A 23,834-nucleotide genomic window follows, 5' to 3' on the forward strand; every position below is an offset into this window, starting at 1 on the left:
CTGCTCGCATGGCAGAACCTAGCAAGCTACCAGTGGCATAGTCAATATGCCAAAAACAGTAATAAGTCTCATAATGGAGATGTTCCTGGTGCTTGCTCGAGCAAATCAATGAACAACGGGATGACAGTGCGACAGTGCTACAGTGCATATTTTTAAAAATTTTTTAAATTTTATTGAATCACCGTGAGATAGTTACAAGCTTTCATGTTTGGGTTACAATCTCACAATGATCAAACACCCATCCCTCCACCAGTGCACATTCCCCAACACCAATATTCTGGGTAAACCCCCTCTTTCTCACCCTCCCCCTGCCTCTATGGCAGACAATATTTCCCATACTCTCTCTCTACTTTTGGGCATTATAGTTTGCAACACAGACACTGAGAGGTCAACAAGTTTGGTTCATTATCTACTTTTGGCATGCATCTCCCATACCAACTGGTTCCTCCAGCCATCATTTTCTTAGTGATCCCTTCTCTATAGTTTCAATCTCACCTCATGTCCTCCACAAAGAACATTCATTTATCTGTTATCTTCTATTGACTTTTGAGGAGCCACTTTTTCTCCAAACAAAATGTCTTCTCTTTTTCTTTTCTTTTTTTATTGAATCACTGTGAGATACAGTTACAAAGCTTTCATGTTTGAGTTTCAGCCGTACAATGATCAAACACCCATCCCTCCATCAGTGCACATTTTCCACCACCAATGTTCCTAGTATCTTCCCCGCACCCCCCATCCCAGTCCTCACCCTGCCTCTATGGTAGATAATTTCCCAAATACTCTCTCTACTTTTGGGCATTATAGTTTGCTCAAATTTTCCCACCCCCATTCAAGCCTGACTGTTAGGAGCAGATGCTAGATAATTTTTCTTTTTAATGAATCACCGTGAGGTGCAGTTACAGACTTAAAAACTTTCATGCTTACGTTTCAGTCATATAATGATTGAGTACCCATCCCTCCATAAGTTCTCATTCTCCACCACCAATGTTCCCAGGCACATTTCATTTTAGTCTCTCTCTCCATTTGGGTGTTATGATTTGCTATACAGGTATTAAGTAGCCATCATGATCGGTCTGTATTCTACTTTCAGCACACATCTCTTATACCGAGTGAGCCCTCCCAGCATCCTTTACTCAGTGGTCCCTTCTGTATCTCAGCTGCCTTTTCCCTCAGCATGTGAGGCCAGCTTCCAACCTGTGGAGCAATCCTCCTGGTCCTTATCTCCCATTATGTTACTTTATATTCCACAAATGAGTGCACTCATTCTATGTCTGTCCCTTTCTTTCTGACTCATTTCACTTAATATGAAACTCTCCATGTCCATCATCTTATATGAAAATTTCATGACTTCATCTTTTCTAACAGCTGCATAGTATCCCATTGTGTAGATGTACTGAAGTTTCCTTAACCGGTCATCTGTTCTCGGACACTCAGGTTTTTTCCAGATTCTGGCTATTACAAACAGTACTGCAATAAACATACAAATGCAGATATAATTTCTACTGTATTTTTTTTGCACCTCTGGGATATATTCCCAGAAGTCATATTGCTGGGTGAAATGGGAGCTCAATTTCTAATTTTTTGAGAAACATCCATATTGTTTTCCGAAAAGGCTAAACTGTTCATTATTCCCACCAGCAGTGAAGGAGAGTGCCCTTCTCCCCACATCCGCACCAACACCAGTTGCTTTTGTTCTTTTGGATGTGTGTTGGTCTCTGCAGTGTGAGATGATATCTTACTGTTATTTTGATCTGCATCTCCCCTGATGATTAGTGATGAATAGCATCTTTTCATGTGCCTTTTGGCCATTCAGATTTTTTCTTTGAGGAAGTTTCTCATTGGCCCATTTTCTGATAAGGTTGGATATTTTCTTCTTGTAAAATTCAACCAGTGTCTTGTATATTCTTGATATTAAGCCATTATCAGATAGGTATTGGGTAAATATCCTTTCCCATTCTATAGACTGTCTTTGTATTCTGCTTACTCTTTCTTTTGAGGTACAGAAGCTTCTTAATTTAAGATAGTCCCATTTGTTTATCTCTGTTTCCACTTGCTTGATCAGTGGCATTTCATCTTTGAAGATAACTTTAGCTTCAATATCTTGGAGGATTTTGCCGACCTTTTCTTCAGTGTACCTTATGGATTATGGTCTGATGTTGAGGTCTTTAATCCACTTTGATCTGACTTTTGTACACAGTGTTAGGTAGAAGTCTGAGCCCATTTTTTTTTTTGCATGTAGTTCTCCAGTTTTGCCAGCATCATTTTTTTAAAAAAAAATTTAATTTTGTTGAATCACCGTGAGATAGTTACAAGCTTTCATGTTTGGGTCACAATGTCACAATGATCAAACACCCATCCCTCCACCAGTGCACATTCCCCACCACCAATATCTCGAGAAAACCCCCCCTTTCCCACCCTCCCCCTGCCTCTATGGCAGACAATATTTCCCATACTCTCTCTCTACTTTTGGGCATTATAGCTTACAACACAGACACTGAGAGGTCATCATGTTTGGTCCATTATCTACTTTCAGCATGCATCTCTGATCCCAAATGGTTCCTCCAGCCATGATTTTCTTAGTGATTCCCTTCTCTATTCCATCTGCCTTCTCCGCTCCACTCATGAAGCAGGCTTCCAGCTATGGGGCAATCCCCCTGGCCCTTGTATCTGTCACACCCAGCAATGGTCAGGAGTTACTCCTGGCTCATGCACTCAGGAATTACTCCTGGCGGTGCTCAGGTGACCATATGGGATGGCTAGCACCATTTGTTAAAGCGACTTTTCTTGCTCCACTTCACATTTCTTGCAACTTTATCAGAGATTAGATGATCAAATATTTGAGGGTTGTATAAGTATATTCAACTCTGTTCCATTGGTCTGTGAATGTGCCTTTGTTCTAATACCATGCTGGTTTTTTTTTTTTTTTTTTGCTTTTTGGGTCACACCTGGCGATGCACAGGGGTTACTCTTGGCTCTGCACTCAGGAATTACCCCTGGCCGTGCTCAGGGGACCATATGGGATGCTGGGATTTGAACCCGGGTTGGCCGCGTGCAAGGCAAACGCCCTACCCGCTGTGCTATCTCTCCAGCCCCATACCATGCTGTTTTAATTACTGCTGCTTTCAGTAGAGTTTGAGTTTGGGCAAGGTGATGCCTCCCAACTCCCCCCCTCCCCTACAAGAATTGCTTTAGCTATTCGTGGGGGCTTGTTTTTCCATATGAATTTCAGGAGTTGAAGAACGTTGTGGGTATCTTTATAGGGATCACATTGAATCTATATAATGCTTTGGGGAGTACTGCCATTTTAGCAGTGTTAAATTTTCCCAATCCATGTTTCCTCATGTCTTCTTTTATTTCTTGAAGTTGCTTTTTGTAGTTTTCCTTGAATGGGTTCTTTACCTCCTCAGTTAATCTGATTTTGAGGTACTTGATTTTCTGAGGCATGGCTGTGAATGAGATTGATTTTTTCATATCACTTTCTTCTCTCACATTATTTGCGTATAGCAAAGCCATGAACTTTTGGGTATTGATTTTATAGACTGTGACTTTATTATATGAGTCTATTGTGTCTAGGAGTTTCTTGGTAGAGGTTTTAGGGTTCTCTAAATGTAATATCATATCATCCGCAAATAGTGAAAGCTTGATTTCTTCCTTTCCTATCTGGATTCCCTTAATATATTTTTCTTGCCTAACTGCTATTGCAAGTACTTCCAGTACTATATTGAATTGGAGTGGTGAGAGTGGGCATCCTGGTCTTATTCCTGATCTTACAGGGAAGGCTCTTAATTTTTCCCCATTGAGGATAGTTCTTGCCATAGTCTTGTGGTAGATGGTTTTGACTATATTGAAGAAAGTTCCTTCAATACCCATTTTGTTGAGAGTTTTCATCATAAATGGGTTCTGGATCTTGTCAAATGCTTTCTCTACATCTATTGATATGATCATATGGTTTTTATCTTTTCTTTTGTTGATATGAGATTATGTTGATTGACTTCCAAATGTTAACCATCCTTGCATCCCTCGGATGAATCCCACTTGGTTGTGGTGGGTGATTTTTTTTATGAGTTGATGGATTCTGTTTGCTAATATTTTGTTGAGGATCTTCGCATCTGTGTTCATAAGGGATATTGGCCTTTAATTTTCTTTTTTTCTGGTGTCTGTTTGCTTTTGGTAGTAGGGAGATATGTGCCTCATAGAAACTTTTTGGGAGAGTTTCTGTTTCTTCAACTTCCTGGAAAAGCTTGAGAAGAACTGGCAATAGGTCTTCTTTAAATGTTTGGAAGAATGCATTAGTGAATCCATCTGGACCTGGGCTTTTGTTTGTGGGAAGACTTTTAATTACAGTTTCAATTTCCTTGATAGTAATAGGTCTATTCCAGTGTTCCAAATCTTCTTGGTTCAGCCTTGGGAAATTATAGGAATCCAGAGCTATAAATTTTCCCCTTAACATGGCTTTAGCTCCATACCATAGGTTCTGGTAGCTTGTGTCTTCATTCTCACTTGTTTCCAGGTATCTTTTGATTTTGTTTTTGATTTCCTCCCTGACCCACTCATTGTTGAACATTGAGCTGTTTAATTTCCACATTTTGATTTGGTTCTCTGTGTCTGTGTATGATTAACTACTATCTTCAGTGCATCATGGTCTGAAAAGATAGTTGATACAATTTCTATCTTCCTGATTCTGTTGAGGTGTGTTTTGTGACCCAACATGTAGTCTATTTTGGAAAATGTTCTTTGTGCACTGGAAAAGAACGTGTATTCGTTTTTTGGGGGATGAAAAGCCCTGTGTACATCTATTAGCCCTCTTTCTTCTACTTCTTTTCTCAAAGCCAGTGTTTTCTTGCTGAGTTTTAATCTTATTGATCTGTGTAGAAATGATAAGTCAGTGTTGAAGTCTCCAACTACTATTGTGTTGCTACCAATGTCCTCCTGGAATTCTATTAGCAATTTTGTTAAGTATTTAGCTCGTTCCTCATTGGGTATGTTTATGTTTAGGAGTGTGATTTCCTCCTGCTGTACATATCCCTTGATTATTTAAAAAATGGTCTTTGCTGTGCCTTCTAATCTTTTGCAGCCTGAAATCTATGTTGTCCGATACTAGCATGGCCAACCCAGTTTTTGTGAGAGAGTTTTTAGCTTGCAGGTTTGTTTTTTGTCCTTTGACCTTGACTCTGTGTTTGCTCTTACAGATGTGCTTCTTTTAGGCAGCAGAATAATGGCTTCATTTTTTTAAATCCATTTTGCTTTTCTGTGTCTCTTAATTGGTGCATTTAGATCATTGACATTGAGAGAGATTATTGTCCTGGGATTTTGTGCCATCTTTCTGTAGAGATTTGTTGTGTATGTAGGGATCTTTCTTGTTTTACAGTAGCCTCTTTAGTCCTTCTTTTAAGATTGGTTTTGAGTCTATTAAGTTCCTGAGCTGTAGTTTATCCATGAAATAGTGTATCATTCCTTCAAGTTTAAGTGGGAGTTTAGCCAGTTAAAGTATTCTTGGTGAGGCGTTCATTTCATTGAGTTTTTTTCACTATGTCCCATTATTGTTTGGAAGGTTTACTCTGGCAAGTCTGCTGTAAATCTGAGGGGTACTCCTTTGTATGTGATTTCTTTCTTTGACCTTGCTGCTTGCAATATTGTGTCTCTGTTCCTGGTATTGTCATTCTGATAATGATATGTCTTGGAGTCTTTTTGTTAGGGTCTCTTTCAGCTGGTACCCTTCAGGGTCCTTGGTTCCGGATGCCTGCATTCTCTAGTTCTGGGAACTTCTCAGCAGTCAAGTTCCTGTAACTGTTGCTATTTTTACTGGGCTTAAAAATGTTGGTTAGATGCTATGAAGTAGGTGGCAGTGCCTTAAACTTATGTGTGTTGCAGGCTGAAGCCTCTTCCATCTTGTGAAGGGGAGTGCAGTCTCTCACACAACACACCAAACAAAATGGCTTTATATATTCTAGGAAATTTATTCTTACTTAAAATATTCTTTTAGCCTTATATTTCCTTTTAGTCCATTTTTATATTCTGAATTGGTAATATAATTTAAACTTTTCTCTTCTATTTTCCATTGATTCAATGTTATTCTAATTGAAAATATGATGCCTCAACTCTATCTTTCCTTCAAAATATTTTAGGGTTGCTAGAGAATTTTTTTTTCTAATTTTAATCAAGAGTTATAAGATTTTAGTATCTACATACTTTTTGGACCACTGTGGTTCAAAAAAGATTTCTCCAACTTCCACTTGAGGTGTCTGAACTTTGTTTCCGGAGTATATGGAACAGATTATTATCTATGACTAGTGTTATTACTATTGGAGAAAAATAAGGCTTATATATACTAACATTTTATTTCTAAGTAATAAAGCTAGAAAAAAATGATGGATTGAATCTATTGATAACCAAAATATGGAATTAAGAATTAGAAAGTAGAAATAAATTTCTTCACTGTTGAATATACAGAGATGTTGAGAAATCAAGTCCACTAGAGGTAGATAGGAATAGGTGTATGGGTCTACTTTCTTTCTTTTTATTATTATTATTTTGTTTGCTTTTGGGGTTATACCCAGAAATGATTAGGGGTTACTCTTGGCTTTGCACTCAGGAATTACTCTTGGCGCTGCTTGGTGGACCATATGAGATGCCATGGGTTGAGCCTGGGTCGGCCTCGTACAAGGCAAACACTCTACCTTCTGTACTATTGCACAGGCCCCTACTTTTTTAGAAGAACTAAGTATAACTAAATATTATGAAAAATTATGTTATTCATCTCATTAATTACTTATAGTTATTTTAAGCAATGTGACAATTACTAGGGAAAACAGTAATTTTCCACTATACACTTAAGTCTTACAAAAACACTTACCCAGCTAATTTGTCCTCTTAAATGCAAATTGTATTTTGATGATTAAAATATAAACCAGAGATATATATTATTACCTTTAATTATACAAAAATAATAAAATACCGAAAAACAAGTTTTAAGATATAAAACGAACTGGCAAACTGGTTTAAAGGTTAACCCACTTATGCTATTAAAATAAAGACTATGGAGCCTTATTTTCATGTGAAATGTTTAGTAGAATCAGAACATCAGGGCGGCATGCACAGAGGGCATTCTTCCTCAGCAGCAAGGATTATCCTCTGCATTTGGCCACTGCTACAGTTTAGATGTTCACTGTGATGCCATCTGTTAAGGTTGATTGTGCAGTGACCTTAGGCAGTCTGAAACCTGTTCAACTGAGCCCATATATAGAGTTCTGGGTGGGAACCAGGAGGACAGATGGTAGGGTTGGAGATGAGGAACTTGTTTGTTACAGCTGATGAAAATCATTCTTTGTGCCAAAGCCATTAAATGTGATATCCTTGGCACAGCATTTCTCAATAAATAGGATGTCCCATTTGGTGGGTTAGCTGCAGGTGAATTGAAGCAATCTCCTTTTCTCTATTTAGGTTTCAGTAGTTTTTTTTCTGTTTAGATTCCTGATATCCTAAGATTAAGTCACTATTCAGCAACAGTTCATTGTGTCAATTAAGTAGAGTATTTCATATGTGTAGATTTTTATGTACATATGTAATAGAGAGTAAAATCTATACTATAATTATTTAGCTAATTGAGTTTATAAATATCTTCTGTTGAATAGAACAAAACAGAGAAGAAAAATGCCGTGATAAATTAAATAAATACTTCAAATAAATCAACTTATTTTTCATATTTACATACATGTATCATTGCTTAAGATAGTGTATTCAAGTTATTTTATTGAAAATAAATTTGTATCCACATAGAAGATATTTTTTTGCAAAGCAATTTGTACAACTTGGGAAGCAGAAATTTTTTTTCACTTAGAATTTGTTCCATACATACCACAGCCCTAAAATTCTTCATACTTGTAAAATTAGTATCTAAGCAAAGTAAGGAAAAGTATAGCATTAAAACATGGTAAGAAGAGAGTATATAAAAGTCAATTCAGGATTAAAATATTTAATAGAACTAAGTTTATAACAAATTTTAGAATTAAATATAAAATGGAGTTTTTTTTCAGCAATATAATCTTTTTCAGTAAAGATTTCACCTAAAACAGCACATAAAACTATTAGTAAGAGTAGTAATTTCAGTTCTCTTCATTTAAAAAATACGTTAACAGAAAATGGATGTTTCTTTTGTTGTTTATATAAATCTACTTATATCGTTATGAAATGTTTTGGTTTAATCTTAGAAAATTTTTGTCAGCATATTGAGATCTTTAGTCCTTTAATTGTGTATGCATAGAGTCCATACTATCACTGTTGTATAACTGTATCATTGTCATCCCATTGCTCATTGATTTGCTTGAGTGGGCACCAGTAACGTCTTCATTGTGAGACTTGTTATTACTGTTTTTGGCATATCGAATATGACACAGGTAACTTGCCAGGCTCTGTCCTGTGGGTCATATACTCTCGGTAGCTTGCCGGATTCTCTGAGAGGGGTGGAGGAATTGAATCCAGGTCGGCCACCTGCAAGGCAAACGCCCTACCCTCTGTGCTATCACTCCAGCCCATAGTAAAGACATGGAATTTATTTAGCTAAATTTGTGTGAGAACTGGAGAGATAGCACAGTGGGTAGGATGTTTTCCTGGCAGGTGGCTGACCCGGGTTTGATTCCTCCGTCCCTCTCGGAGAGCCTGGCAAGCTACCGAGAGTATCCCGCCTGCATGGCAGAACCTGGCAAGCTAAAGGTGGCATAATCAATACGCCAAAAACAGTAACAATAAGTCTCACAATGGAGACATTACTGGTGCTCACTCGAGCAAATCGATGAGCAACGGGATGAGAGTGCTACAGTGCTACAGTGAAATTTGTGTGAATGGATCACTGGATTAAATGTTTGTTCCTCCTCCTCCATTTTCTTTTGACTATTTCAGGAACATTCATTGTACTCTTATTTTACTGTTTAAGCCATATTTTTTCTCCACTCATATAATGTGCTTTTGTAATAAAAATAAGTGTGCTTTTTTTGTTGTTGTTTTGTTTTGGGCCACAATCCCAGTGGTGATCAAGGAATGAATAGATTAATCTTTACATTAATCTTCACATATTCCCCTGCCAAAGAAACTACTTATTTAAACTACAAAAAGTATATATTAGATTATTATGTTACTGCAAAGCTGAGAACAATTAATCTTTTAAAAATGTTTTGAATTTTGCTATTTAGATATGTGAATGATATTTAGTAAATCTTTATTATATGACTTTTTAAACGTCATTACTATCATTTTGGTTTTGTGGTAACCCCAAGAACGCTCAGGAACTACTTTTAGTTCGGGATGGTTCTAAAGGGACTTTAGGGTCTATGTAGAGAGGGAGATTGAATCCAGATTTACTGCATGTGAAGCATGTGCTCAGTCCTTTGCTGAATGAATGTAACTTTATGTCTATGTGCTACTAACTTGTGGTTTCACTGATAATTAATATTGTTTGTTTTTCTAATTGCATATTGGGCATGTACATACCTTTACTTTTGAATTGTTTGTAGATATGTTTTTGCTTATTTGTAATGAACTGTTTGCTTTTCTTTGTGATTATATAAATAAATCTTTATTGGAACATAGCTCTGGACACTACATATTTTTTTTGTGTGTGTGTTCTTTTTTATTTTATTTTTTAATTTTTTTAATAGTTTATTTTTAATTAGTGAGTCAACATGAGGGTACAGTTACAGATTTATACATTTTTGTGCTCATGTTTCCCCCATACAAAGTTCGAGAACCCATCCCTTCACCAGTGCCCATTCTCCACCACCAGTAAACACAATATCCCTCCCACCCTCCCCAGTCCCGTCTCCCCCCACCCCACACTGCCACTATGGCAGGGTATTCCCTTTTGTTCTCTCTCTCTGATTAGGTGTTGTGGTTTGCAATAAAGGTGCTGAGTGGCCATTGTGTTCAGTCTCTAGTCTATATTCGGCCCACATCACCCTTCCCCCACCTGACCTCCGACCACATTTTACTTGGTGTTCCCTTCCCTGAGTTGTCCAGAATGAGAGACCAGCCTCCAAGTCATGGAGACAACCTCCTGGTACTTATTTCTACTATTCTTGGGTGTTAGTCTTATAATCAATTATTCTATATTTCACAGATGAGTGCAATCTTTCTATGTCTGTCTCTCTCTTTCTGATTCATTTCACTCAGCATGATATTTTCCATGCTGATCCACTTATATGAAAACTTCATGACCTCATTTTTTCTAACAGCTGCATAGCATTCCATTGTATACATGTACCAGAGTTTCTTCAACCAGTCATCTGTTCTAGGGCACTCGGGTTTTTTCCAGATTCTGGCTATTGTAAACAGTGCTGCGATGAACATATAAGTGCAGATGTCATTTCGACTATACTTTTTGGCTTTTCTGGGATATATTTCCAGCAGTGGTATCGCTGGGTCAAATGGGAGCTCATCCTCTAGTTTTTTGAGTATCGTCCATACTGTTTTCCAAAAGGGCTGAACTAGCCGGCATTCCCACCAGCAGTATAGAAGGGTACATTTCTCCCCACATCCTCTCCAACAACGGTTGCTTTTGTTCTTTTGGATGTGTGCCAGTCTCTGTGGTGTGAGGTGGTATCTCATGGTTGTTTTGTTCTACATCTCTCTGATGATTAGTGATGTAGAGCACTTTTTCATGTGCCTTTTGGCCATTCGTATCTCTTCCTTGGTAAAGTTTCTGTTCATTTCTTCAGCCCCATTTTTTGATGGGGTTGGATGTTTTCTTCTTGTAGAGTTCAACCAGTGCTTTATATACCCTTGATATCAACCCCTTATCTGATCGGTATTGTGTAAATATCCTTTCCCATTCTGTAGATAGTCTTTGTACTCTGGTCACTCTATCTTTTGCGGTGCAGAAGCTTTTTAGTTTAATGTAGTTCCATTTGTTGATCTCTGTTTTTACTAGATTGCTTAGTTCTGTGTCATCTTTGAAGATACCTTTATCTTCAATATTCTGGAGGGTTTTGCCGACCTTTTCTTCAATGTACCTTATGGTTTGTGGTCTGATGTTGAGGTCTTTAATCCATTTTGATCTAACTTTTGTGCATGGTGTCAGGTCAAGTTCTAAGCCCATTTTTTTGCATGTGGTTGTCCAGTTGTGCCAGCAACATTTGTCAAAGAGGCTTTCCTTGCTCCACTTCACATCTCTTTGCTCCTTTATCAAAGATTAGATGATCATACATTTGAGGTTGTGTGTGGGGATATTCCACCCTGTTCCATTGGTCTGCAGCTCTGCCTTTGTTCCAGTACCATGCTGTTTTAATTGTTACCGCTTTGTAGTAGAGTTTAAGGTTGGGGAGGGTGATGCCTCTCATCATCTTTTTCCCAAGAATTGTTTTAGCTATCCGTGGGCGTTTATTGTTCCATATACATTTCAGGATTGCTTGCTCCGCTTCTTTGAAGAATGCCATGGGTATCCCTATAGGGATCACATTAAATCTGTATAGTGCTTTGGGGAGTATTGCCATTTTGACAATGTTTATTCTCCCTATCCATGAGCAGGGGATATGTTTCCATTTTCTCATGTCCTCTTTTATTTCATGGAGTAGCGTTTTATAGTTTTCTTTGTAGAGGTCCTTTACTTCTTTAGTTAAACTGATTCCAAGGTCTTTTATTTTCTGGGGCACAATTGTGAATGGAATTGCTTTTTTCATGTCCCTTTCCTCTGTCTCATGTTTGCATATAGGAAGGCCATGGATTTTTGGGTATTGATTTTATAGCCTGCGACTTTACTGTATAGGTCAATTGTTTCTAAGAGTTTCTTACTAGAGCTTTTAGGCTTCTCTATGTATAGTATCATATCGTCTGCGAATAGTGAGAGCTTGATTTCTTCCTTTCCGATCTGAATCCCCTTAATATCTTTTTCTTGCCTGATGGCTATTGCTAATACTTCCAGTACTATATTAAAGAGAATTGGTGAGAGTGGGCATCCTTGTCTTGTCCCCGATCTTAGAGGAAAAGCCCTTAATTTTTCTCCATTGATGATAATGCTTGCCCTAGGTTCGTGGTAGATGGCTTTGACTATCTTGAGAAAAGTTCCTCCAAAACCCATTTGGTGAGAGTTTTTATCATGAATGGGTGTTGGATCTTGTCAAATGCTTTCTCTGCATCTATTGATATGATCATATGTTTTTTATCTTTACTTTTGTTGATGTGATGGACTATGTTGATTGATTTCCGAATGTTAAACCATCCTTGCATCACCGGGATGAATCCCCCTTGGTCATGGTGTATGATCTTTTTGATGAGTTGTTGGATTCTATTTGCTAGTATTTTGTTGAGGATCTTTGCATCGGTGTTCATCAAGGATATTGGTCTATAGTTTTCTTTGTTAGTGGTGTCTTTGTTTGCTTTTGGTATTAGGGAGATATGTGCCTCGTAGAATCTGTTCGGAAGGGTTTCTGTCTTTTCAATTTCCTGGAAAAGCTTGAGGAGAACTGGCAACAAGTCTTCTTTAAATGTTTGGAAGAATTCGCCAGTGAATCCATCTGGACTTGGGCTTTTGTTTTTGGGGAGACTTTTGATTACGGTTTCAATTTCCTTGATATTTATGGGCCCATTGAGGTATTTCACGTCTTCTTGGTTCAGTCTTGGAAGATTGTAGGAGTCAAGGAATTAGTCTATTTCTTTTAGGTTCTCTTGTTTCGTGGCATGCAGACTTTCAAAGTAGTCTCTGATGATCCTTTGAATCTCCTTGGTTTCTGTTGTGATGTCCCCCTTTACAGTTTTGATTCGGTTTATTAGGGTTTTCTCTCTTTCTTTCTTTGTGAGTCTTGCTAGCGGTTTATCAATCTTATTTATTTTCTCGAAGAACCAGCTCTTTGCTTCATTGATCTTTTGGATTGTTTTTCGGGTCTCCATATCGTTAATTTCTGCTCTAAGTTTTATTATTTCTTTCCTTCGATCTGGTTTGGGTTCCTTTTGCTGGTCCTCTTCTAAGATCTTGAGCTGTGAAGTCAAGTTATCTATATAGGCCCTTTCTTCCTTTCTGAGGAAGGCTTGCAGAGCTATAAATTTTCCCCTTAACACAGCTTTAGCTGTGTCCCATAGGTTCTGGTAGCTTGTGTCTTCATTCTCATTTGTTTCGAGGTATCTCTTGATTTCTTCCTTGATTTCCTTCGTGACCCACTCATTGTTCAATAGTGAGTTGTTTAATTTCCAAGTGTTTGATTTGGTTCTCCATGTCTGTGCATGATTAACTTCCATCTTCAATGCATCATGGTCTGAAAAGATAGTTGATACAATTTCTATCTTCCCAATTCTATTAATGTATAATTTGTGGCTCAGAACATGATCTATTTTGGAAAACGTTCTGTGTGCGCTGGAAAAGAATGTGTATTTTTTCTTTTTGGGGTGTATAGCCCTGTATTGTTCTATTAGCCCTGTCTTCTCCATTTCTTCCTCAGGGCCATCGTTTCCTTGCTGAGTGTTGTTCTTGTCAATCTATCCAGAGGTGATAAGGCAGTGTTGAAATCTCCAACTATTATCGTGCTGCTAGTTATGTCCTCCTCAAATTCTGTTAGGAGTTCTTTTAAGTATTTAGCTGGTCGTTTATTAGGTGCGTATACGTTTAGGAGTGTGATTTCTTCCTTTTGTACATATCCCTTGATGAATAGAAAATGACCTTCACTGTCCCTTCTGATCTTTTTCAGCCTGAAATCTATGCTATCGGATACTAGTATAGCCACCCCCGCTTTTTTTTGAGGGAGCTGTTTGCTTGCAGGATTGTTTTTCATCCTTTGACTTTGAGTCTGTGTTTACTCTGTTTGTTCAGGTGTGTTTCTTGTAGGCAGCAGAAAGTTCGGTTTAGTTTCCGAATCCATTTTGCCACTCTGTACCTCTTGATTGGTGCATTTAGACCATTGACATTAAGAGAAATTATTATCATGGGATTTTGTGTCATTTTTCTGTAGGGTTTGTTGTTCTTGTAGGTTTTTTTCTTTGTCTTATAGTAGCCCTTTGAGTCCATCTTTTAAATTTGGTCTTGAGTCTATGAAGTTCCTGAGCTGTTGCTTCTCCGTGAAATAGTGTATGGTTCCTTCAAGTTTAACTGAGAGTTTAGCCGGGTAGAATATTCTTGGTGAGGCATTCATTTCATTAATTTTTTTCACTATATCCCACCATTGTCTTCGGTCTTGGAGGGTTTCTTCTGATAGGTCTGCTGTGAATCTAAGGGGTGTGCCTTTGTATATTATCTCCTTCTTTGATCTTGCTGCTTGCAGTATTGTGTCTCTATCCACAGCCTCCATCATTCTGACTATGATATGCCTTGGGGATTTTCTATTTGAGTCCCCTTTAGCTGGCACCCTTCGGACTCCTTGGATCTGGATGTCCGCATTCTCTAGCTCTGGGAATTTTTTAGCAATGATGTCTTTAATGGTGTTTTTTTCATTGGGATTGGTTCCGTGTGGTTCCGGCACTCCCATGATTCTTATGTTGCACGGGACGCGGGGAGCACTTCTCCGGGTGGGGCGGGGTCTCCAAGGGGAAGGGCCAATTTCTGCTTTTAATTTTTGATTTGTGGGTATTCATATAATTCTGCATATTCTTTTAAATTTGAACTTTTACTTTGCAGTTGTTTTTTTATAATTAAATTTTTTTCACAAACTTATAAACATTTATGATTACATTTCAGTCATACAATTTTTGAATATCTATCTCTCCACCAGTGCCCATTTTTTAACACCAATGTTCCCTGTATCCTTCCTGCCATCCCAACTCCTTCCCACCCCCTACCTTTGGGGCAGGAACATTCCCTTTTACTCTTTCTCTCTCTCTCTGTCTCTGTCTCTCTCTGTCTCTGTCTCTCTGTCTCTCTCTGTCTCTCTGTCTCTCTCTCTCTCACTCTCTCTCTCAGATGTTATGAATTGCAATACAGGTACTAAGCGGCCATCATGTTTGGTCCATAGTCTACTTTCAGCATGCAACTCCCATCCCGAGAAAACCCTCAAATCATCATTTACTTAGTGGCCCCTTCTCTATCACCTTATCCCCTAGCACGTGAGACCTGCTTTCAAGCTGTGGAGCAATCTTCCTGGCTCTTATATTTAATATGCTTATGTGTTAGTTTTCTATTATGTTACTTTTTATTCCACAAATGACTGCAGTCATTCTATGTCTGCCCCTCTTTTTCTGGCTCATTTCATTTCATACTTTGAAGTATTTTTTAATAAATTAAAGTAGCATCATAGCACAGACGCTTTATGTTTAGGTTTATCTTTTTATATATAAGCACATGTAAAACCTAGTTTTTCTTTATCACTAGGTGTTCAGTTTTATTTTTCATCATACAATAAATCCCATAGTTATGTTTTGAAAGGATATAAAGTCTTTTTTGAAATTTTTCTTTTTAGAAAATGTTAGGTTCCATGTTTATAGTATTTATATTTTTAACTTTCTTTGCCATAATGTGAACTTATTTGTTTTGTTGATGTCACTACTTCCTTTATTGTTGGCATACCCTACTAGCTTCATCAGAAGTCATGATTTTAATCTATTTCTATTTTCTTTCGGTGTCAGGCAAAAGAAATTAGAAATAGATTAAAATCATGACTTTTCGACTCCACCATTCTTCCTGCACTAACATATGCCTCAGAGACCTGGGCCCTACGAAACAGGATGAGAACGCTATTTGGGTATCCCAAGGAGGAATCGAAAAAGCTATGCTAGGGGTATCACGTCTCACGCAAGTGAGAGAAGGAATCTGGAGTTCCAGCCTACATTGACAGTCAGTCAAGAATCAGGGATGCTGTCTCATTTGCAAAGGCATCAAAAATCAGATGGGCCAGACACGTAATGTGATTCAGAGATGACCACTGGACTAGAGCTATTACCCTCTGGATTCCACAGGACGTCAAAAGACTGTGTGGTCGCCCATCAACGAGATGGTCAGACTTCTTCCTCAGAACTCTAAATGAATGATTTGAGGCTCTTCCTGTTCCTGGAGTGAGCAGATGTCATTGGGCTACACTAGCACGAGACAGGGACAAATGGAGACGTTACTGGAACCCACTCAAGCAAATCGAAGATTAATGGGATAAGTGATGTAAGTAATTCTATTTTCTAAGTTTCAATTGTAACTTACATAACTACTTAGAATTTCTTTAAAATAACTTTAGAAGAAAAAGCACTTTATTTCCTTTAGGTAAGTCATTTTCAAAAAGCAATATTCAAAGTCAGCGATAGTATTGTGGGTAAGGTGGTTGCCTTGAGCATTGCCAATTGGTTCTATTGCTGTTACCACATAGGTTTCCTCAAGCCTTGCAGATATGATTCCTGAGTACTGCTGGATGTTCATCCCTACATCCCCAAAAAATAAAGCTTATTTTTCCTTTTAAATACTTCCATCAGATTCATTTATTTATCATAATAGTTTTTTGTGGAATTGCATAGAATAAAAAAATAATTGTGAATATTACTATTTTAAGCGGGCTGGAGCCAGAGCACAGCGGTTGGGCGTTCGCCTTTCACGTGGCTGACCCGAGTTGGATTCTTTCGCCCCTCTCGGAGAGCCCGGCAAGCTACTGAGAGTATCGAGCCCGTGTTTTGGGTATGCCAAAAACAGTAACAATAAGTCTCTCAATGAGAGCCGTCACTGGTGCCCCTTGAACAAATCGATGAACAACGGGATGACAGTGACAGTGACTATTTTAAGATATTTGCATGAAAATGAAATTGCACCGTACAGTTATATGTTTCAAGTATATATCTTTAAAATCATATATACTGTATCACTGTATCACTGTTGTCCTGTAGTTCATCGATTTGCTCAAGTGGGCACTAGTAACATCTTCATTGTGAGACTTGTTGTTACTGTTTTTGGTATATTGAATACACCACAGGTAGCTTGCCAGGCTCTGCTGTGGGGGCAGAATAGTCTCAGGGGCTTTCCGGGCTCTCTGAGAGGGACGGAGGAAACAAACCCATATAGGCTGCATGCAAGTCCAACGCTCTACCTGCTGTGTTATTGCTCCAGCCCATCACATATACTATCTTACCAATATGTGTTGAATTATGTCCTTCACCATATAATTGAATCTTTTTACTCACAAACTTTGCTTATTCTTTCTTGGAAAGGGTAACTGGTCTTATAGCCTAATTTTTTAAAATATATTTTAAAGATCTTCTTAATTGAAGTGTTACAATTTTACAAAAGTACTGAATAATTACTTGATAGTTTTGGATTACTACACCAATCCCTCCACCATAATCTTTCAAAATATCACCATTTTCGCAGGTCCCTTCTTCCTCTCCAGATCACCCTCTGATCCGGGGTCTATAGATTACACCTTTCTATTAGAATGTCTCATAGTTTTGGAAGGGATCACATCTAGAGGTTCTCAGGGATTACTTCTCATGGTATTCAGAGAACTGTAGATCCTGTGATCAAATTTGATTTGCTGTAGATCAAAATTGTGTCTCCATATGCACCTTGTCTGCTGTATTTTGCCACCAAATATGAGTGAGATCATTCTGTATCTATCTTTTACTTTCTTACTCATTTCACTTAGCAACACTTCCATACAAGTTAAAGCCAACTGCAAAACTTCATCTTTTCTCACAGTTGCATAACATTCAAATGCATATTATCCACTCATCTGTTGGTCATGTGGGTTGTTTCTAGATGTTGGCTATGGAATATAGTGTTGCAATAAACATAGATTTATAGATATCATTTCAGATTGATGTTTTTGTGTTCTTTGGACTGAGATTGCAAGATCATTTGGGTGTTCTATTCATAAAGTGTTGAAGAATCCTCAAAACCATTTTTTCAGAGTGGCTGAACTATATAATAGTTCCAGAAAGAGCAAGTAAAAGTTCCTTTTTACTATATCTTTACTAGCACTTCATTATCTTTTTCTTATACACCATTTTAACTGGTGTGAGTTATATCTCACTGTCATTTTGTTATGAATTTCTCATAATCAGTGAGAAAGATCATAAAAATTGATCAATTATGTTAAAGATGCCTATTGGTCATCTTTATGTCCTTTCAAGAAAATTTCTATTCAACTCCTTTCACCATTCTTTCACAGGGTTGTTTATTTTGTTGAGCTTCAAGAGTGCCTAATAGATTTTGGATATTAGCCCTTTGATGTGATATGCAAATACAATCTCCCAATCAGATTGACCAAAATTGACCTTTTAAATTTAGGTCAAAATTCCTCTCACAGAGCAGATGCCTTTAAATTTGATATAGCACGTTTGTCTATTTATGCTTTTAAATTAATAATTTGAGAGGTTATATCATTGAATACTACTCTAATGTCAAGAATTCGGAGGGTCTGGAAGACCCTTAGCTCACATGTATGGCATGATCTAAGAATATACATTTATTATTTTCATGTGTCAAACCAGATTTTCCACCATCATTTTCTGAAGAGGAACTCCTTTATCCACTTTATAAATCTAGACCTTTGTCATATATTAACTGTCCACACATTTGAGGGTTTATCTAAAATATTCTCAAATATATTCCCTTAATCTAAGAGTCTTTGTTCAAGTAGCATGCAATTTTGAGTATTGTAATTTTCTTTACAATAATTTTTTTACAATATTTTTTACAAAATTTTACAAAATTTCTTTAGAATAATTTAATTAAATTGTAATTTAATTACACATGAAATTCTGGAAATCAATCTAATGTCTTCCATCTTTTTTCCTTAGAATTGCTTTGGCTATTTATGGAGCTTTATTATTTCATACAGATTTTGGAATTATCTTCTATGTGCCTTACAAATGCCATGTTTTTCTGTGAAACTCATGCTACAGCTGAATATTACTTTTAGCTTCATGGTTACTTTTATTACATTGATCCTACCAATCTCTATGTTCCAATTTCCTTGTATCTTATCAGAAGTTATCAAAGTTATAATTAACTTTGAATAAGTCACCTTCTTTGCTGTTTATTCCTAGACACAGAATAGATATTTTAAAATTTTCTTTTTCTCCTGCATCATTTCCTATATTTCCTAGAGCATACAACAAATTTCTGTATACCAATTTTATAACCTGCTACTTTTTAGTAGAGATTTATTTTCCAGATACTTTTATGGAGTTTTAGGGCCTTACTATGTATAAAGCATGTCATCTTCAAGTAGTGATAGTTTACTTTCTTGAGCACCAATTTGGATTTCTTTTATTCTTATTGTCTAATTGAAGTGGTTATAATTTTCAGTACCAAATTGAATCATATTGGTGAAAATTAGAATCCTTGGTTTTGTCTGCTCATAAATGGAAGGATTTCAATATTTCCTCCATTAAAAATGTTAACAGTAGGTTTTAAAAGTTTACTATTAACTATGACTGTTTATTGATTTCTTTACATAACATGCACAAATAAAATTATGCAGGGTTTGTCTCTTAATGACTAATTTATTTAATTAAGATTAATGCTTTCTAGGGGGCAATGGATTGTTGCAAAAGGAAGAATATGATTTTTTTAGAGATAAATTCTATCTCACTGCAAACATATATCTTATCTATTTGCCCTGGACATGTAAGTTGCTTCCACCTCTTGACTATTATACATTTTTTCAAGAATCAATAAATATTTAGGTGTATCTATCCCTTCAATTCTGTATTTTTGTATTCTTAGATTAAATAGCTAACTGTGGAATAACTTAGCCAGATGTTATACTTAACTTGCTAAAATTTTGTGAGGACTTCCATGATGGCTACACAAATTTAAAAACCCATCAATAGTCCTCCCTTATCTCCACTTCCTCTTCAACACTTGAAATCTCTTGCTTTGGATAACATTTTTCACAACTGCATGGTGCTTGTTGATTCTTTAGATTTGTGTTTTGTTGGTTTTTAGCCATATTGGCTGTGCTTATATATCTCTCCTGGAAGTAATCATGAAACCATGTGTATTGTAGGAATTGAACTGTTGTCTCTTTATGCAAGACACACACCTTAATCACTATATAACCTCTCTGACCTGACAATATCTGGGGAGACTTCTATTTACCTACATTATCTATTCATTTTTTCAAAATTAGGGGATTTTTCTTGGTAAGTTATATGAGTTCTGTATACAATTTTAATATTGTCTCCTTATCAATGTATTATTTAAACTTATTGAGTCTATTCTGTAGACTCAGTATTGGCAGAGGAACCCAGGTGTGTGGGATCCGGGTCTAAGACCTCCAAGCCTGCTCGGATTGAGACTGGGCATCTTCCACCCAGATTCCCCATTTTCCAGTAGCTAGGGAGTCACACCAAGGGACTGCCCCCAGTGCTGTGTATTCCCACCAATGTCCAACATCCAGAGACTATAAAACCAAGATCCTGGAAGACATCTTGTAGCTTAGTTCTCCCTCTGGGAGAATCTGGCAAGCTACAGAGAGTTTTCTGCCCACGTGGGAGAGCCTCACAAACTCCCTATGGCATATTCATAATCCCAAGCCAGTAACAATGATGGATCTCATTTGCCTGACCCTGAAAGTGCCTCCGGTGTAGCACCATTGGAAAGTACAAGTAAAGAGAGGCTTCTAAAATCTCAGGGCTAGGACCAATGGAGACATTACTGAGATCGCTCGAGAAATTTGACCATCAACGGGGTGATGATGATGATGATGATGATGATGATGAGTCTATTGTGTAGAATTTGGGTATATTTTTATGTGAGAGGGCACTCGAATTAAGTTCAACCTTTACAAAGCTGCAAAGATAAAAGTATCACAATAATTTGGTGTCTAGGTAAAGAAAGTAAAACTTGAGTTGTTATAAAATCAATTGTCAATGTTATCCATTTCTGATGTTTATTTGGATGCTTTCAGTGAGAAGTTACTCATGATTATCTCAGGATAGAATTCTTTCCAATGTTAGGCAGTTGTAATTATTAGGAAAAATTTTCTTAATCTGAGATGAAGTTTTCTCCATTATTATATTCACTTGAGTATAATTGCTTTTCCAGAATGCCAATCCATCATATTTTGTGTAGACATTTAATACTTCTTCACTAAAATATTTAAGTTTTTAATTATTCAGAATGTCCTCTTTTGACATATCTTCAAAATTGGTCACCCATCTTGGAATATATTTATGCACTTGTCAGTGTCGTCTTCAGTATAATACTGAAAAATAAAAATTATACTCCATATGACATAAAATTAATGCACAAAACAGAACTGTTTTCTCCTTTATTCTGAATATCATATTTCTATTAGTAAAACTTAATAATGCATTAGCTGTCATTTGATAGTCATGACACACTACTGACTCCTGTTGAAATCTGGTTATTAAAATTTCTAACCATTTTACATATATAGAATGATTAATCAGACTTCACAAAGGCAGAAAACATCACTGCCTGAAAAAAGTAATGATATGGGAATTTCTAAAAATTAGAACCAACAACTGATACCGATTTGTTAATTGTATGTTTTGTTATTCTCTTCTTCTCTCACTCTGCTACTGTGTGATTTGGTTAAATTAACATAACGTTTACAGAAAATAAATTTTATGAATCTATTTTTAGATGATGTCACATTAAACTTGAATGCTTATTAAAGATCTGCATTTTAATTTCACCTTCAAGTTTATATAACATTTTTAATATTATGAAACATTTTGTGATTTAATTTTCACACTAATCTTTACATTTACCTTTACAAATTATCACCTTTTATTTTCAGTGTAATGAAGTTCCTTTTATATTTAAGGACACCTTAATGGTGATAAAATCCATTAGCAATAATAGCAATAAAATCCTTTAGCTTTTATACCTCCTTGAATTCTGAATAACTTTGCTAGTATAATATTCTTAGTTGGAAGTATTTTTGCTCCAATAGCATTGTGATTGTATTGTGATCCTACTTCTGGGATTCTCGTATGCAAAGTGGCTCTTGATTATCTTATCAGGTTTCCATTCTATATAAAAAGATTTTTGGCTTCTAAAATTCTCTTCCTGAGAATTCTCAATGACGGGTGAACCACATGGCATTATTGCATGTAAGATGCCTAGGTTTCATGCCTGGCAACTTCTGGGTGTCCCCAAATTGCAGTATTCTCAAAATAACAATATATAAAATGTTGTTTTAAATTTACTTTTTCCAAATCTTACACTTTGTTTTCAAATGCATAAGAAAACCAAGATATTGTGATTATAGAGTATGAATTTACTCACCCTAAAGAAATGCAAATAAACTTTTTGAGTCAAAAAACCCCTTTTTTGTCTCCCTTTAATTGTTGACAATTTACTTGTAATATAATTCTTGAGTTCCTACCTGGAATTCTCTTGGCATCCTGGATCCAGAAGACATCTTCACAACCTATAGAAACTGTTTGTTCAAATTCACTATTATATTTTGTCCAATCTGCTATTGAATGCCTTTATATATCTTTAAATTCCTAAATGATATTGTACTATGGCTTCAATTTACTTTTTATTCGTTTGTTATTATTACTGTTTGCTAATTATTTTGAGTATTCAGACCATTACTTTGAATACCTACTGGGTAAATTATTTCTCTTCATTGCTTTACGTTTTTTTTCCCCCCGAGGTTATAATTTGCTAGTTTAAACACATTGCTATATTTTCATTTTGGTTTATGTTGTATCTCTATACATTAGACAAAACAGTTCTTTCAGTCCTACTGGACTTGACTAACATAAGAGATAAATATTATTCATCCCTGCCCTATTTTTTGGTTGTCTATGCATCCTACTTTATTTTTACTAGCTCTCTGAATGCCAAGAATCATTAGTACCCTGAAGAAGAGAATCTTAATGAGCACCGAGATTCAGATTGGACTCCAGACCTACTCAGGTAATAGCTTTTAAATTATACCTATATATAGAGAGGTGCATGTTTCTATGTATAGGGATATATAAAAAATCTGGTGAGATTCTAAGTAGAAGCCCCACCTGCCACCAATACCAAATGATTTGGAGATGGCTTGTGGGTTAAAGTTGAAAAAATCAGGGCAGCAGGTGAGTGTAAAAGCTCATTTCTGAAAGATGGCAGTGAATTTTAATGACCACAAGGAGAACACACTGATGTGTCCCTATACCCTATTACCTTAGACTGCAGGTGAAGTGAGTGTATACCATGGTAGGGTAAGGCAATTGGGAGATTGGTTCTTCTTGTTTTTCACTTAAAGAATGTAGAATTCTAGTGGTTACTCAGTATGATATTTTTTTCTGAAGATAGAGTAGTAGCAGACCAAATATGTTTGGGGGACCTTTCAGGGAATATCTTAGGCACCCAAAGTGTGCATAATGGAAAGTCTGCCTTTGTTTCAAAGCTCCAAAATAAATTAAGAGGTCCTTTTTTCCCCCCCACACTGACTTGGGGATATCACAGTGTATTAGGTCTAAGAGTAATTTCATTAGTCTTTATACAGTTGTGTATTTGATTCCTTTATGGGAGGATCTTAAGATGGAAGATGATTACCTAGGTTAAGAATGTTTTTTGTGGGTGAAGGGTTTTGTGATATTCAGGAGACCATTTAGAATGCCAGGGATTGAACTGATGAGCCGCATGCAAGGCAAATACTCTATCTCTTGGGCCTACCTAAGTTAATTTTATCTGCATGAATTATATCTATGCTTATTACCTGCCATTATGCATTTTATTTCTGTTTCCCCTGTTTAAAGTTTCCAATGTTTAAAATTATTTTAAATTTCATTTTCAAATATTTATTATTTATTGTAATATATGAGACCTTATGATAATGTATTAACAATTATATAAAGTAAACATATTGTTATTATACCCATTTTCAAATATGAAAAATGATCTTGAGAGAAGTTTAAAAACTTGTCAGGTTAATACAGCTAAAAAAATTGTAGAGTCCAAATAAAAATGTACTCAA

General features: G+C 36.5%; 2 pseudogenes; both read right to left on the reverse strand.

Moving 5' to 3' along the window:
- Positions 1–23,834, reverse strand: part of LOC101557911 (60S ribosomal protein L8-like) — a 164,340-nt pseudogene that overhangs the window by 15,979 nt on the left and 124,527 nt on the right.
- Positions 5,810–5,922, reverse strand: LOC129404083 (U6atac minor spliceosomal RNA; annotated as a pseudogene).

Source organism: Sorex araneus, chromosome 3 (genome assembly GCF_027595985.1).
Source record: "Sorex araneus isolate mSorAra2 chromosome 3, mSorAra2.pri, whole genome shotgun sequence".
NCBI lineage: Eukaryota > Metazoa > Chordata > Mammalia > Eulipotyphla > Soricidae > Sorex > Sorex araneus.